Here is a 15,939-nt window from a genome sequence, read left to right as displayed (position 1 = left end):
ACGGGACGGCCTTGGTGAGGCACGTGACGGCCTTGGTAAGGCTCGGGACGGCATGTGACGGCCTTGGTGAGGCTCGGACGGCACGGGACGCGCATGGGACGGCACGGGACGGCCTTGGCGAGGCTCGGGAAGGCATGGGACAGCACGGGACGGCCTCGGCACAGCTCGGGACGGCACGAGACGCGCATGGGACGGCCTTGGTGAGGCTCGGAAGGCACGGGACGCGCATGGGACAGCATGGGACGCACATGGGACACCTTATGGGGATCATCAAGGGACGTTGCACGGGACATTCTTTCCCACGAAGGGCATTTACATGGGACATCTTAGGAGTCGAGAGCCGGCACATGGGACAACGTAGTTCACACGCAAGGAACACTTTACTTTCGTTTGGAACGTCGTGGGATCTTTATGTCCCCATTAGCACCGAACCTTTAACATGCTAGGAAGTTATGTTCGATCTTCTCGAAGTGTCGATGGAACTTCGATGGATACACATCCAATCCGATGTTATGATGATGTACTTTCTCCGAGATCGATGTCGGGGCGTATTCCGATGTTATGGGCGTATTCCGATGTCATGATGATGTACTTTCTCCGAGATCGATGGGACGGCCTTGGTAAGGCATGGCTCGGCCTTGGTAAGGCATGGGTCGGCCTTGCTAAGGCATGGGTCGGCCTTGGTAAGGCATGGTTCGGCCTTGGTAAGGCATGGGTCGGCCTTGGTAAGGCATGGTTCGGCCTTGGTAAGGCATGGGTCGGCCTTGCTAAGGCACGGGACGCGCCTTGTAAGGCACGGGACGCGCATGGGACGGCCTTGCAAGGCATGGGACGGCCTTGCAAGGCATGGGAAGACCTTCGTAAGGCGTGGGTCGGCCTTGTAAGGCTCGGGACGCCATGGGACGGCAGGGGACGCGCACTGCACGGCCATTGTGAGGCTCGGACGGCACGGGACGCGCATGCGACGACCTTGTAAGGCTCGGGACGCGCATGCGACGGCCTTGTAAGGCTCGGGACGCGCATGCAACGGCCTTGTAAGGCTCAGGACGGCACGGGACGGCCTTGTAAGGCTCAGGACGGCACGGGACGGCACGGGACAGCACGGGACGCGCACGGGACGGCCTTGGTAAGGCTCGGGACGCCATGGGACGGCCTTGGTAAGCCTCGAGACGGCATGGGACGGCCTTGGTAAGGCTCGGGACGCCATGGGACAGCAGGGGACGCCATGGGACGGCCTGGGACTGCCTTGGTAAGGCTCATAAATTTTGTTTATTGTAAAGTGGCACTAGAAACTTAGCCTCACTGAGAGTTGTATTCAACATATCGCTCATAAATTTTAACGCCACAGATGAGTGAGAGGCAGCGAGCTCTGAGGGTTAGAGAGAGAGCGTGGTCATTGATTAGAACATGAATCAATTAATATAGCACAGAAAATGTATGTAATCAATAATACCATAGCCATGGTCTCTTTGTATTAATCGTTTGATTAGATATGGTATAAGCCAATTTACTAGATGTGTTCTACTACCATCAATATGCAGAGTTTGATCTTAAGAAATCATCCATAATATAAGCATACAAAACTACCAAGATTTGGTTGTTTACACCTAAATCAAATGTAAGTCCAAATCATCTAAAAACCCTATTGTTTTCTTTCTACATGATTCAATCATTAGAAATCTGAAACATGAATGAGTAAGAGATATAGAGAGAGAGAGAAAATAAACCTGAGAGAGAGCGAGTGGAGTTGATAATCCTATTAATCTTCATATGAGGGATTCAAGAGAGGAAAAAAAACGAGATCTAGGTTGGAATTGGGTTTTATCCTTCACGCTCTACATAGTTTTGCTTTGAATCAGTGGCACGTAAAAGTTATGGTTTCTTGGCTGCTAAACCAGGGATCCAAGGGTGTTATGTTTAAAAAAAAAAAAAAAAAAACCTCCAAAACGGAGTTGCAACTCTAGGGAGATTAGTATTGTAAGGAAGAAGATAATCACGAAATTCTAAAGGCAGCTCTCGTATAATTGGTGAAACAAAATGAGGGGGAGGTGATTTTTAAAGGCACACATTATTTTCTTACTACCCAATAAAACACTAAAAAACTTGATTTACATGTGAAAGAAATTCGTTTTCTTTCCCATCAGAAAAAAATGGTTTTCTTACTCAGACACTCTAACGTATCAAACGGACCCCTAGGTTATTTTAATTTCATCAAAAAAAAAATCCAGGTTATCGTAATCTCATAAAAAAAAAAAAACTCTAGGTTATCGTACGGGACGCGCATGGGAAGGCCTTGGCGAGGCTCGGGACGGCATGGGACAGCACGGGACGGCCTCGGCACAGCTCGGACGGCATGGGACGGCACGGGACGGCCTCGGCACAGCTCGGGACGGCACGAGACGCGCATGGGACGGCCTTGGTGAGGCTCGGACGGCACGGGACGCGCATGGGACAGTATGGGACGCACATGGGACACCTTATGGGGATCATCAAGGGACGTTGCACGGGACATTCTTTCCCACGAAGGGCATTTACATGGGACATCTTAGGAGTCGAGAGCCGGCACATGGGACAACGTAGTTCACACGCAAGGAACACTTTACTTTCGTTTGGAACGTCGTGGGATCTTTATGTCCCCATTAGCACCGAACCTTTAACATGCTAGGAAGTTATGTTCGATCTTCTCGAAGTGTCGATGGAACTTCGATGGATACACATCCAATCCGATGTTATGATGATGTACTTTCTCCGAGATCGATGTCGGGGCGTATTCCGATGTTATGGGCGTATTCCGATGTCATGATGATGTTCTTTCTCCGAGATCGATGGGAGAGCCTTGGTAAGGCATGGGTCGGCCTTGGTAAGGCATGGGTCGGCCTTGGTAAGGCATAGGACGCGCATGGGACGGCCTTGCAAGGCATGGGACGGCCTTCGTAAGGCGTGGGTCGGCCTTGTAAGGCTCGGGACGCCATGGGACGGCACGGGACGCGCACTGCACGGCCTTTGTGAGGCTCGGACGGCACGGGACGCGCATGCGACGGCCTTGTAAGGCTCGGGACGGGCATGCGACGGCCTTGTAAGGCTCGGGACGCGCATGCAACGGCCTTGTAAGGCTCAGGACGGCACGGGACGGCCTTGTAAGGCTCAGGACGGCACGGGTCGGCACGGGACGGCACGGGACAGCACGGGACAGCACGGGACGCGCACGGGACGGCCTTGGTAAGGCTCGGGACGCCATGGGACGGCCTTGGTAAGCCTCGAGACGGCATGGGACGGCCTTGGTAAGGCTCGGGACGCCATGGGACAGCAGGGGACGCCATGGGACGGCCTGGGACTGCCTTGGTAAGGCTCATAAATTTTGTTTATTGTAAAGTGGCACTAGAAACTTAGCCTCACTGAGAGTTGTATTCAACATATCGCTCATAAATTTTAACGCCACAGATGAGTGAGAGGCAGCGAGCTCTGAGGGTTAGAGAGAGAGCGTGGTCATTGATTAGAACATGAATCAATTAATATAGCACAGAAAATGTATGTAATCAATAATACCATAGCCATGGTCTCTTTGTATTAATCATTTGATTAGATATGGTATAAGCCAATTTACTAGATGTGTTCTACTACCATCAATATGCAGAGTTTGATCTTAAGAAATCATCCATAATATAAGCATACAAAACTACCAAGATTTGGTTGTTTACACCTAAATCAAATGTAAGTCCAAATCATCTAAAAATCCTATTGTTTTCTTTCTACGTGATTCAATCATTAGAAATCTGAAACATGAATGAGTAAGAGATATAGAGAGAGAGAGAGAAAATAAACCTGAGAGAGAGCGAGTGGAGTTGATAATCCTATTAATCTTCATATGAGGGATTCAAGAGAGGAAAAAAAACGAGATCTAGGTTGGAATTGGGTTTTATCCTTCACGCTCTACATAGTTTTGCTTTGAATCAGTGGCACGTAAAAGTTATGGTTTCTTGGCTGCTAAACCAGGGATCCAAGGGTTTTATGTTTAACAAAAAAAAAAAAAACCTCCAAAACGGAGTTGCAACTCTAGGGAGATTAGTATTGTAAGGAAGAAGATAATCACGAAATTCTAAAGGCACCTCTCGTATAATTGGTGAAACAAAATGAGGGGGAGGTGATTTTTAAAGGCACACATTATTTTCTTACTACCCAATAAAACACTAAAAAACTTGATTCACATGTGAAAGAAATTCGTTTTCTTTCCCATCAGAAAAAAATGGTTTTCTTACCCTGACACTCTAACGTATCAAACGGACCCCTAGGTTATTGTAATTTCATCAAAAAAAAAAATCCAGGTTATCGTAATCTCATAAAAAAAAAACTCTAGGTTATCGTACGGGACGCGCATGGGACGGCCTTGGCGAGGCTCGGGACGGCATGGGACAGCACGGGACGGCCTCGGCACAGCTCGGACGGCATGGGACGGCACGGGACGGCCTCGGCACAGCTCGGGACGGCACGAGACGCGCATGGGACGGTCTTGGTGAGGCTCGGACGTCACGGGACGCGCATGGGACAGCATGGGACGCACATGGGACACCTTATGGGGATCATCAAGGGACGTTGCACGGGACATTCTTTCCCACGAAGGGCATTTACATGGGACATCTTAGGAGTCGAGAGCCGGCACATGGGACAACGTAGTTCACACGCAAGGAACACTTTACTTTCGTTTGGAACGTCGTGGGATCTTTATGTCCCCATTAGCACCGAACCTTTAACATGCTAGGAAGTTATGTTCGATCTCCTCGAAGTAGATCGATGTCGGGGCGTATTCCGATGTTATGGTCGTATTCCGATGTCATGATGATGTACTTTCTCCGAGATCGATGGGACGGCCTTGGTAAGGCATGGGTCGGCCTTGCTAAGGCATGGGCGCCCTTGGTAAGGCATGGGTCGGCCTTTCTAAGGCACGGGACGCGCCTTGCTAAGGCACGGGACGCGCCTTGTAAGGCACGGGACGCGCCTTGTAAGGCACGGGACGCGCCTGGGACGGCCTTGCAAGGCATGGGACGGCCTTCTTAAGGCGTGGGTCGGCCTTGTAAGGCTCGGGACGCCATGGGACGGCACGGGACGCGCACTGCACGGCCTTTGTGAGGCTCGGACGGCACGGGACGCGCATGCGACGGCCTTGTAAGGCTCGGGACGCGCATGCGACGGCCTTGTAAGGCTCGGGACGCGCATGCGACGGCCTTGTAAGGCTCAGGACGGCACGGGACAGCACGGGACAGCACGGGACGCGCACGGGACGGCCTTGGTAAGGCTCGGGACGCCATGGGACGGCCTTGGTAAGCCTCGAGACGACATGGGACGGCCTTGGTTAGGCTCGGGACTCCATGGGACAGCAGGGGACGCCATGGGACGGCCTTGGTAAGCCTCGGGACGGCATAGGACGGCCTTGGTAAGGCTCGGGACGCCATGGGACAGCAGGGGACGCCATGGGACGGCCTGGGACTGCCTTGGTAAGGCTCATAAATTTTGTTTATTGTAAAGTGGCACTAGAAACTTAGCCTCACTGAGAGTTGTATTCAACATATCGCTCATAAATTTTAACGCCACAGATGAGTGAGAGGCAGCGAGCTCTGAGGGTTAGAGAGAGAGCGTGGTCATTGATTAGAACATGAATCAATTAATATAGCACAGAAAATGTATGTAATCAATAATACCATAGCCATGGTCTCTTTGTATTAATCGTTTGATTAGATATGGTATAAGCCAATTTACTAGATGTGTTCTACTACCATCAATATGCAGAGTTCGATCTTAAGAAATCATCCATAATATAAGCATACAAAACTACCAAGATTTGGTTATTTACACCTAAATCAAATGTAAGTCCAAATCATCTAAAAACCCTATTGTTTTCTTTCTACGTGATTCAATCATTAGAAATCTGAAACATGAATGAGTAAGAGATATAGAGAGAGAGAGAGAAAATAAACCTGAGAGAGAGCGAGTGGAGTTGATAATCATATTAATCTTCATATGAGGGATTCATGAGAGGAAAAAAAACGAGATCTAGGTTGGAATTGGGTTTTATCCTTCACGCTCTACATAGTTTTGCTTTGGATCAGTGGCACGTAAAAGTTATGGTTTCTTGGCTGCTAAACCAGGGATCCAAGGGTGTTATGCTTAACAAAAAAAAAAAAAACCTCCAAAACGGAGTTGCAACTCTAGGGAGATTAGTATTGTAAGGAAGAAGATAATCACGAAATTCTAAAGGCACCTCTCGTATAATTGGTGAAACAAAATGAGGGGGAGGTGATTTTTAAAGGCACACATTATTTTCTTACTACCCAATCAAACACTAAAAAACTTGATTCACATGTGAAAGAAATTCGTTTTCTTTTCCATCAGAAAAAAAATGGTTTTCTTACTCAGACACTCTAACGTATCAAACGGACCCCTAGGTTATTGTAATTTCATCAAAAAAAAAATCCAGGTTATCGTAATCTCATAAAAAAAACTCTAGGTTATCGTACGGGACGGGCATGGGACGGCCTTGGCGAGGCTCGGGACGGCATGGGACAGCACGGGACGGCCTCGGCACAGCTCGGACGGCATGGGACGGCACGGGACGGCCTCGGCACAGCTCGGACGGCATGGGACGGCACGGGACGCGCATGGGACGGCACGGGACGGCCTTGGCGAGGCTCGGGACGGCATGGGACAGCACGGGACGGCCTCGGCACAGCTCGGGACGGCACGAGACGCGCATGGGACGGCCTTGGTGAGGCTCGGACGGCACGGGACGCGCATGGGACAGCATGGGACGCACATGGGACACCTTATGGGGATCATCAAGGGACGTTGCACGGGACCTTCTTTCCCACGAAGGGCATTTACATGGGACATTTAAGGAGTCGAGAGCCGGCACATGGGACAACGTAGTTCACACGCTAGGAACACTTTACTTTCATTTGGAACGTCGTGGGATCTTTATGTCCCCATTAGCACCGAACCTTTAACATGCTAGGAAGTTATGTTCGATCTTCTCGAAGTGTCGATGGAACTTCGATGGATACACATCCAATCCGATGTTATGATGATGTACTTTCTCCGAGATCGATGTCGGGGCGTATTCCGATGTTATGGGCGTATTCCGATGTCATGAGGATGTACTTTCTCCGAGATCGATGGGACGGCCTTGGTAAGGCATGGGTCGGCCTTGGTAAGGCACGGGTCGGCCTTGCTAAGGCACGGGACGCGCCTTGCTAAGGCACGGGATGCGCCTTGCTAAGGCACGGGACGCGCCTTGCTAAGGCACGGGACGCGCCTTGCTAAGGCACGGGACGCGCCTTGCTAAGGCACGGGACGCGGATGGGACGGGCTTGCAAGGCATGGGACGGCCTTCGTAAGGCGTGGGTCGGCCTTGTAAGGCTCGGGACGCCATGGGACGGCACGGGACGCGCACTGCACGGCCTTTGTGAGGCTCGGACGGCACGGGACGCGCATGCGACGGCCTTGTAAGGCTCGGGACGCGCCTTGTAAGGCACGGGACGCGCCTCGTAAGGCACGGGACGCGCATGGGACGGCCTTGCAAGGCATGGGACGGCCTTCGTAAGGCGTGGGTCGGCCTTGTAAGGCTCGGGACGCCATGGGATGGCACGGGACGCGCACTGCACGGCCTTTGTGAGGCTCGGACGGCACGGGACGCGCATGCGACGGCCTTGTAAGGCTCGGGACGCGCATGCGACGGCCTTGTAAGGCTCGGGACGCGCATGCGACGGCCTTGTAAGGCTCGGGACGCGCATGCGACGGCCTTGTAAGGCTCAGGACGGCACGGGACGGCACGGGACGGCACGGGAAGGCACGGGACAGCACGGGACGCGCACGGGACGGCCTTGGTAAGGCTCGGGACGCCATGGGACGGCCTTGGTAAGCCTCGAGACGGCATGGGACGGCCTTGGTAAGGCTCGGGACGCCATGGGACAGCAGGGGACGCCATGGGACGGCCTTGGTAAGCCTCGGGACGGCATGGGACGGCCTTGGTAAGGCTCGGGACGCCATGGGACAGCAGGGGACGCCATGGGACGGCCTGGGACTGCCTTGGTAAGGCTCATAAATTTTGTTTATTGTAAAGTGGCACTAGAAACTTAGCCTCACTGAGAGTTGTATTCAACATATCGCTCATAAATTTTAACGCCACAGATGAGTGAGAGGCAGCGAGCTCTGAGGGTTAGAGAGAGAGCGTGGTCATTGATTAGAACATGAATCAATTAATATAGCACAGAAAATGTATGTAATCAATAATACCATAGCCATGGTCTCTTTGTATTAATCGTTTGATTAGATATGGTATAAGCCAATTTACTAGATGTGTTCTACTACCATCAATATGCAGAGTTTGATCTTAAGAAATCATCCATAATATAAGCATACAAAACTACCAAGATTTGGTTGTTTACACCTAAATCAAATGTAAGTCCAAATCATCTAAAAACCCTATTGTTTTCTTTCTACGTGATTCAATCATTAGAAATCTGAAACATGAATGAGTAAGAGATATAGAGAGAGAGAGAAAATAAACCTGAGAGAGAGCGAGTGGAGTTGATAATCCTATTAATCTTCATATGAGGGATTCAAGAGAGGAAAAAAAACGAGATCTAGGTTGGAATTGGGTTTTATCCTTCACGCTCTACATAGTTTTGCTTTGAATCAGTGGCACGTAAAAGTTATGGTTTCTTGGCTGCTAAACCAGGGATCCAAGGGTGTTATGCTTAACAAAAAAAAAAAACCTCCAAAACGGAGTTGCAACTCTAGGGAGATTAGTATTGTAAGGAAGAAGATAATCACGAAATCCTAAAGGCACCTCTCGTATAATTGGTGAAACAAAATGAGGGGGAGGTGATTTTTAAAGGCACACATTATTTTCTTACTACCCAATCAAACACTAAAAAACTTGATTCACATGTGAAAGAAATTCGTTTTCTTTTCCATCAGAAAAAAAATGGTTTTCTTACTCAGACACTCTAACGTATCAAACAGACCCCTAGGTTATTGTAATTTCATCAAAAAAAAAATCCAGGTTATCGTAATCTCATATAAAAAACTCTAGGTTATCGTACGGGACGCGCATGGGACGGCCTTGGCGAGGCTCGGGACGGCATGGGACAGCACGGGACGGCCTCGGCACAGCTCGGACGGCATGGGACGGCACGGGACGGCCTCGGCACAGCTCGGACGGCATGGGACGGCACGGGACGCGCATGGGACGGCACGGGACGGCCTTGGCGAGGCTCGGGACGGCATGGGACAGCACGGGACGGCCTCGGCACAGCTCGGGACGGCACGAGACGCGCATGGGACGGCCTTGGTGAGGCTCGGACGGCACGGGACGCGCATGGGACAGCATGGGACGCACATGGGACACCTTATGGGGATCATCAAGGGACGTTGCACGGGACATTCTTTCCCACGAAGGGCATTTACATGGGACATTTAAGGAGTCGAGAGCCGGCACATGGGACAACGTAGTTCACACGCTAGGAACACTTTACTTTCATTTGGAACGTCGTGGGATCTTTATGTCCCCATTAGCACCGAACCTTTAACATGCTAGGAAGTTATGTTCGATCTTCTCGAAGTGTCGATGGAACTTCGATGGATACACATCCAATCCGATGTTATGATGATGTACTTTCTCCGAGATCGATGTCGGGGCGTATTCCGATGTTATGGGCGTATTCCGATGTCATGATGATGTACTTTCTCCGAGATCTATGGGACGGCCTTGGTAAGGCACGGGTCGGCCTTGCTAAGGCACGGGACGCGCCTTGCTAAGGCACGGGACGCGCCTTGCTAAGGCACGGGACGCGCCTTGCTAAGGCACGGGACGCGCCTTGCTAAGGCACGGGACGCGCCTTGCTAAGGCACGGGACGCGCCTTGTAAGGCACGGGACGCGCATGGGACGGGCTTGCAAGGCATGGGACGGCCTTCGTAAGGCGTGGGTCGGCCTTGTAAGGCTCGGGACGCCATGGGACGGCACGGGACGCGCACTGCACGGCCTTTGTGAGGCTCGGACGGCACGGGACGCGCATGCGACGGCCTTGTAAGGCTCGGGACGCGCCTTGTAAGGCACGGGACGCGCCTCGTAAGGCACGGGACGCGCATGGGACGGCCTTGCAAGGCATGGGACGGCCTTCGTAAGGCGTGGGTCGGCCTTGTAAGGCTCGGGACGCCATGGGACGGCACGGGACGCGCACTGCACGGCCTTTGTGAGGCTCGGACGGCACGGGACGCGCATGCGACGGCCTTGTAAGGCTCGGGACGCGCATGCGACGGCCTTGTAAGGCTCGGGACGCGCATGCGACGGCCTTGTAAGGCTCGGGACGCGCATGCGACGGCCTTGTAAGGCTCAGGACGGCACGGGACGGCACGGGACGGCACGGGAAGGCACGGGACAGCACGGGACGCGCACGGGACGGCCTTGGTAAGGCTCGGGACGCCATGGGACGGCCTTGGTAAGCCTCGAGACGGCATGGGACGGCCTTGGTAAGGCTCGGGACGCCATGGGACAGCAGGGGACGCCATGGGACGGCCTTGGTAAGCCTCGGGACGGCATGGGACGGCCTTGGTAAGGCTCGGGACGCCATGGGACAGCAGGGGACGCCATGGGACGGCCTGGGACTGCCTTGGTAAGGCTCATAAATTTTGTTTATTGTAAAGTGGCACTAGAAACTTAGCCTCACTGAGAGTTGTATTCAACATATCGCTCATAAATTTTAACGCCACAGATGAGTGAGAGGCAGCGAGCTCTGAGGGTTAGAGAGAGAGCGTGGTCATTGATTAGAACATGAATCAATTAATATAGCACAGAAAATGTATGTAATCAATAATACCATAGCCATGGTCTCTTTGTATTAATCGTTTGATTAGATATGGTATAAGCCAATTTACTAGATGTGTTCTACTACCATCAATATGCAGAGTTTGATCTTAAGAAATCATCCATAATATAAGCATACAAAACTACCAAGATTTGGTTGTTTACACCTAAATCAAATGTAAGTCCAAATCATCTAAAAACCCTATTGTTTTCTTTCTACGTGATTCAATCATTAGAAATCTGAAACATGAATGAGTAAGAGATATAGAGAGAGAGAGAAAATAAACCTGAGAGAGAGCGAGTGGAGTTGATAATCCTATTAATCTTCATATGAGGGATTCAAGAGAGGAAAAAAAACGAGATCTAGGTTGGAATTGGGTTTTATCCTTCACGCTCTACATAGTTTTGCTTTGAATCAGTGGCACGTAAAAGTTATGGTTTCTTGGCTGCTAAACCAGGGATCCAAGGGTGTTATGCTTAACAAAAAAAAAAAACCTCCAAAACGGAGTTGCAACTCTAGGGAGATTAGTATTGTAAGGAAGAAGATAATCACGAAATCCTAAAGGCACCTCTCGTATAATTGGTGAAACAAAATGAGGGGGAGGTGATTTTTAAAGGCACACATTATTTTCTTACTACCCAATCAAACACTAAAAAACTTGATTCACATGTGAAAGAAATTCGTTTTCTTTTCCATCAGAAAAAAAATGGTTTTCTTACTCAGACACTCTAACGTATCAAACAGACCCCTAGGTTATTGTAATTTCATCAAAAAAAAAATCCAGGTTATCGTAATCTCATATAAAAAACTCTAGGTTATCGTACGGGACGCGCATGGGACGGCCTTGGCGAGGCTCGGGACGGCATGGGACAGCACGGGACGGCCTCGGCACAGCTCGGACGGCATGGGACGGCACGGGACGGCCTCGGCACAGCTCGGACGGCATGGGACGGCACGGGACGCGCATGGGACGGCACGGGACGGCCTTGGCGAGGCTCGGGACGGCATGGGACAGCACGGGACGGCCTCGGCACAGCTCGGGACGGCACGAGACGCGCATGGGACGGCCTTGGTGAGGCTCGGACGGCACGGGACGCGCATGGGACAGCATGGGACGCACATGGGACACCTTATGGGGATCATCAAGGGACGTTGCACGGGACATTCTTTCCCACGAAGGGCATTTACATGGGACATTTAAGGAGTCGAGAGCCGGCACATGGGACAACGTAGTTCACACGCTAGGAACACTTTACTTTCATTTGGAACGTCGTGGGATCTTTATGTCCCCATTAGCACCGAACCTTTAACATGCTAGGAAGTTATGTTCGATCTTCTCGAAGTGTCGATGGAACTTCGATGGATACACATCCAATCCGATGTTATGATGATGTACTTTCTCCGAGATCGATGTCGGGGCGTATTCCGATGTTATGGGCGTATTCCGATGTCATGATGATGTACTTTCTCCGAGATCGATGGGACGGCCTTGGTAAGGCATGGGTCGGCCTTGGTAAGGCACGGGTCGGCCTTGCTAAGGCACGGGACGCGCCTTGCTAAGGCACGGGACGCGCCTTGCTAAGGCACGGGACGCGCCTTGCTAAGGCACGGGACGCGCCTTGCTAAGGCACGGGACGCGCCTTGCTAAGGCACGGGACGCGCATGGGACGGGCATGCAAGGCATGGGACGGCCTTCGTAAGGCGTGGGTCGGCCTTGTAAGGCTCGGGACGCCATGGGACGGCACGGGAGCGCACTGCACGGCCTTTGTGAGGCTCGGACGGCACGGGACGCGCATGCGACGGCCTTGTAAGGCTCGGGACGCGCCTTGTAAGGCACGGGACGCGACTCGTAAGGCACGGGACGCGCATGGGACGGCCTTGCAAGGCATGGGACGGCCTTCGTAAGGCGTGGGTCGGCCTTGTAAGGCTCGGGACGCCATGGGACGGCACGGGACGCGCACTGCACGGCCTTTGTGAGGCTCGGACGGCACGGGACGCGCATGCGACGGCCTTGTAAGGCTCGGGACGCGCATGCGACGGCCTTGTAAGGCTCGGGACGCGCATGCGACGGCCTTGTAAGGCTCAGGACGGCACGGGACGGCACGGGACGGCACGGGACGGCACGGGACGGCACGGGACAGCACGGGACGCGCACGGGACGACCTTGGTAAGGCTCGGGACGCCATGGGACGGCCTTGGTAAGCCTCGAGACGGCATGGGACGGCCTTGGTAAGGCTCGGGACGCCATGGGACAGCAGGGGACGCCATGGGACGGCCTTGGTAAGCCTCGGGACGGCATGGGACGGCCTTGGTAAGGCTCGGGACGCCATGGGACAGCAGGGGACGCCATGGGACGGCCTGGGACTGCCTTGGTAAGGCTCATAAATTTTGTTTATTGTAAAGTGGCACTAGAAACTTAGCCTCACTGAGAGTTGTATTCAACATATCGCTCATAAATTTTAACGCCACAGATGAGTGAGAGGCAGCGAGCTCTGAGGGTTAGAGAGAGAGCGTGGTCATTGATTAGAACATGAATCAATTAATATAGCACAGAAAATGTATGTAATCAATAATACCATAGCCATGGTCTCTTTGTATTAATCGTTTGATTAGATATGGTATAAGCCAATTTACTAGATGTGTTCTACTACCATCAATATGCAGAGTTTGATCTTAAGAAATCATCCATAATATAAGCATACAAAACTACCAAGATTTGGTTGTTTACACCTAAATCAAATGTAAGTCCAAATCATCTAAAAACCCTATTGTTTTCTTTCTACGTGATTCAATCATTAGAAATCTGAAACATGAATGAGTAAGAGATATAGAGAGAGAGAGAGAAAATAAACCTGAGAGAGAACGAGTGGAGTTGATAATCCTATTAATCTTCATATGAGGGATTCAAGAGAGGAAAAAAAACGAGATCTAGGTTGGAATTGGGTTTTATCCTTCACGCTCTACATAGTTTTGCTTTGAATCAGTGGCACGTAAAAGTTATGGTTTCTTGGCTGCTAAACCAGGGATCCAAGGGTGTTATGCTTAACAAAAAAAAAAAAAACCTCCAAAACGGAGTTGCAACTCTAGGGAGATTAGTATTGTAAGGAAGAAGATAATCACGAAATTCTAAAGGCACCTCTCGTATAATTGGTGAAACAAAATGAGGGGGAGGTGATTTTTAAAGGCACACATTATTTTCTTACTACCCAATCAAACACTAAAAAACTTGATTCACATGTGAAAGAAATTCGTTTTCTTTCCCATCAGAAAAAAAATGGTTTTCTTACTCAGACACTCTAACGTATCAAACGGACCCCTAGGTTATTGTAATTTCATCAAAAAAAAATCCAGGTTATCGTAATCTCATAAAAAAAAAACTCTAGGTTATCGTACAGTCCAAAAATCTTCTGAACCAATATATTTGGAGTGGGACCTAGTTTAACCCAGACTGCCCTCTTCTTAATGAGAAAACGTCATAATTGATTGACCTCGTGCATCGGCGAAACCAGAAATTTTTATGAGTGGGGGCAACTTTTTGTTATAGTTAATGAAGAACTTTCACAGTACACGATCAAGCTAGAATCGAAAAACAAGTTTGCAACAAAATTTTATTTATAGTTTAGATTTTCTGCGGTAATTTTGATGTACAACAATCAATCTCTAATTTTCTCATCAATACGGAACAAGGATCTTTCCTCCAACTGGATTCCCAAAAAATATTAAAATAAGAAACAAATGAGGGGATGAAGAGATTATGGTGAACATTAAGAAGAAACAATGGTATATGATGTAGAGGAAGTGATCGTAATGGATGAAGATAAAGTTTTCTTTCTAATAACATGTTTACTATGATGAAAGTCTAAAAATAATCATTTTGAAGTCCAAAATACAAGTCACCTAAAACTCAGACAAAATAAAAATTAAGGGGGACATCTAGAAAACTCATCATCTCTATGATCCCATTTTACTTAGAGTGTCACTTTGAGGAGGTAAAAATTGAGTTATCTCAAATACTAATAACCAATTTAAAGCCAAAAATGACCTTTATAATGTACTTCAATAAGTAGTCATCTTAAACCAAACAATAATTTCAACTAACTTAAGTGTTTTAGAAAAAAAGGTGTAAGTAGTAGAAATTCTAGAAGAAAAAAGGTGTTGGATGTAGGATCTAATCCCTTAACCTTAATATGAAACATAATCGCTTCACCAACTAAGCTAGGAAAGAATTATTTTTAAAATACAGGAATATATATAATATAGTGGTAAATATCGCATAACATAAACGAACCCACATTAGGATTGTGGGGGCACGTGCCCCCACGAGCCCATAGGTGGGATCGCCCCTGAATTTAAACATTCCTTTGTATTTATATACTTTATAAACGATTGATTTGGTCTCTTTATATAATATTAGTGGCTTAGATTAGATGATTTGTTTCTTTTCATTGAAGTAATTAAACAACTAAACTCTTGTCTGATATCTAATATTAACAAAAGATTTACCCTTTTTTAAAACCAAAGTTTTGGGACATTCTTGTTGTTCTCAATATTTTAGATCTAAAACATGCATTCTATGAAATATTTACGGTTGAATATGATGTAACTTATGTGAGCGTCGACTGTCAATATAATATTACAGTTGAAGAGTTGAAGTAACAAATTAAACAGATTAGACAATCGCTAGTAATTTGAGTTTTTTCGTTGAAAGATAGTAATTTGAGTCAGGAGATGAAGTATAGCAAGACTAGTTCCTTATACGAGGTCTCATCGTTCAAATATTTTGACTTTGCGCCAATGGTGTGTTTGGTTGGCGGAATCATGAATCCGCGGACAGAAAAGAGAGAGATCCAATTACTCCAACCCTCTTTGCCGGTAATAGAAAGAAAAGAGAGAGATGAGAGGGAAGAAGAAGACAGAAGGAGAAGAAGATCCACTCGGTGACTTTTTGTCAGATGGGTGAATTTAACCCTCAAAGATAGCAGCGCCTTCAACATATTTTGGTCAAGTAGATTGATCAAGTCAAACTAGCAAAATACATCGCAACTAACAAAAATGCTGATAGCCGTCGGGTATCAGATATTT

Source organism: Eschscholzia californica, unplaced genomic scaffold, assembly GCF_041429995.1.
Source record: "Eschscholzia californica isolate CP2 unplaced genomic scaffold, dmEscCali1.0.p SCAF_5, whole genome shotgun sequence".
Lineage (NCBI taxonomy): Eukaryota > Viridiplantae > Streptophyta > Magnoliopsida > Ranunculales > Papaveraceae > Eschscholzia > Eschscholzia californica.
The sequence above is the reverse complement of the archived record's forward strand: the minus strand, read 5'-3'. Positions refer to the sequence as shown.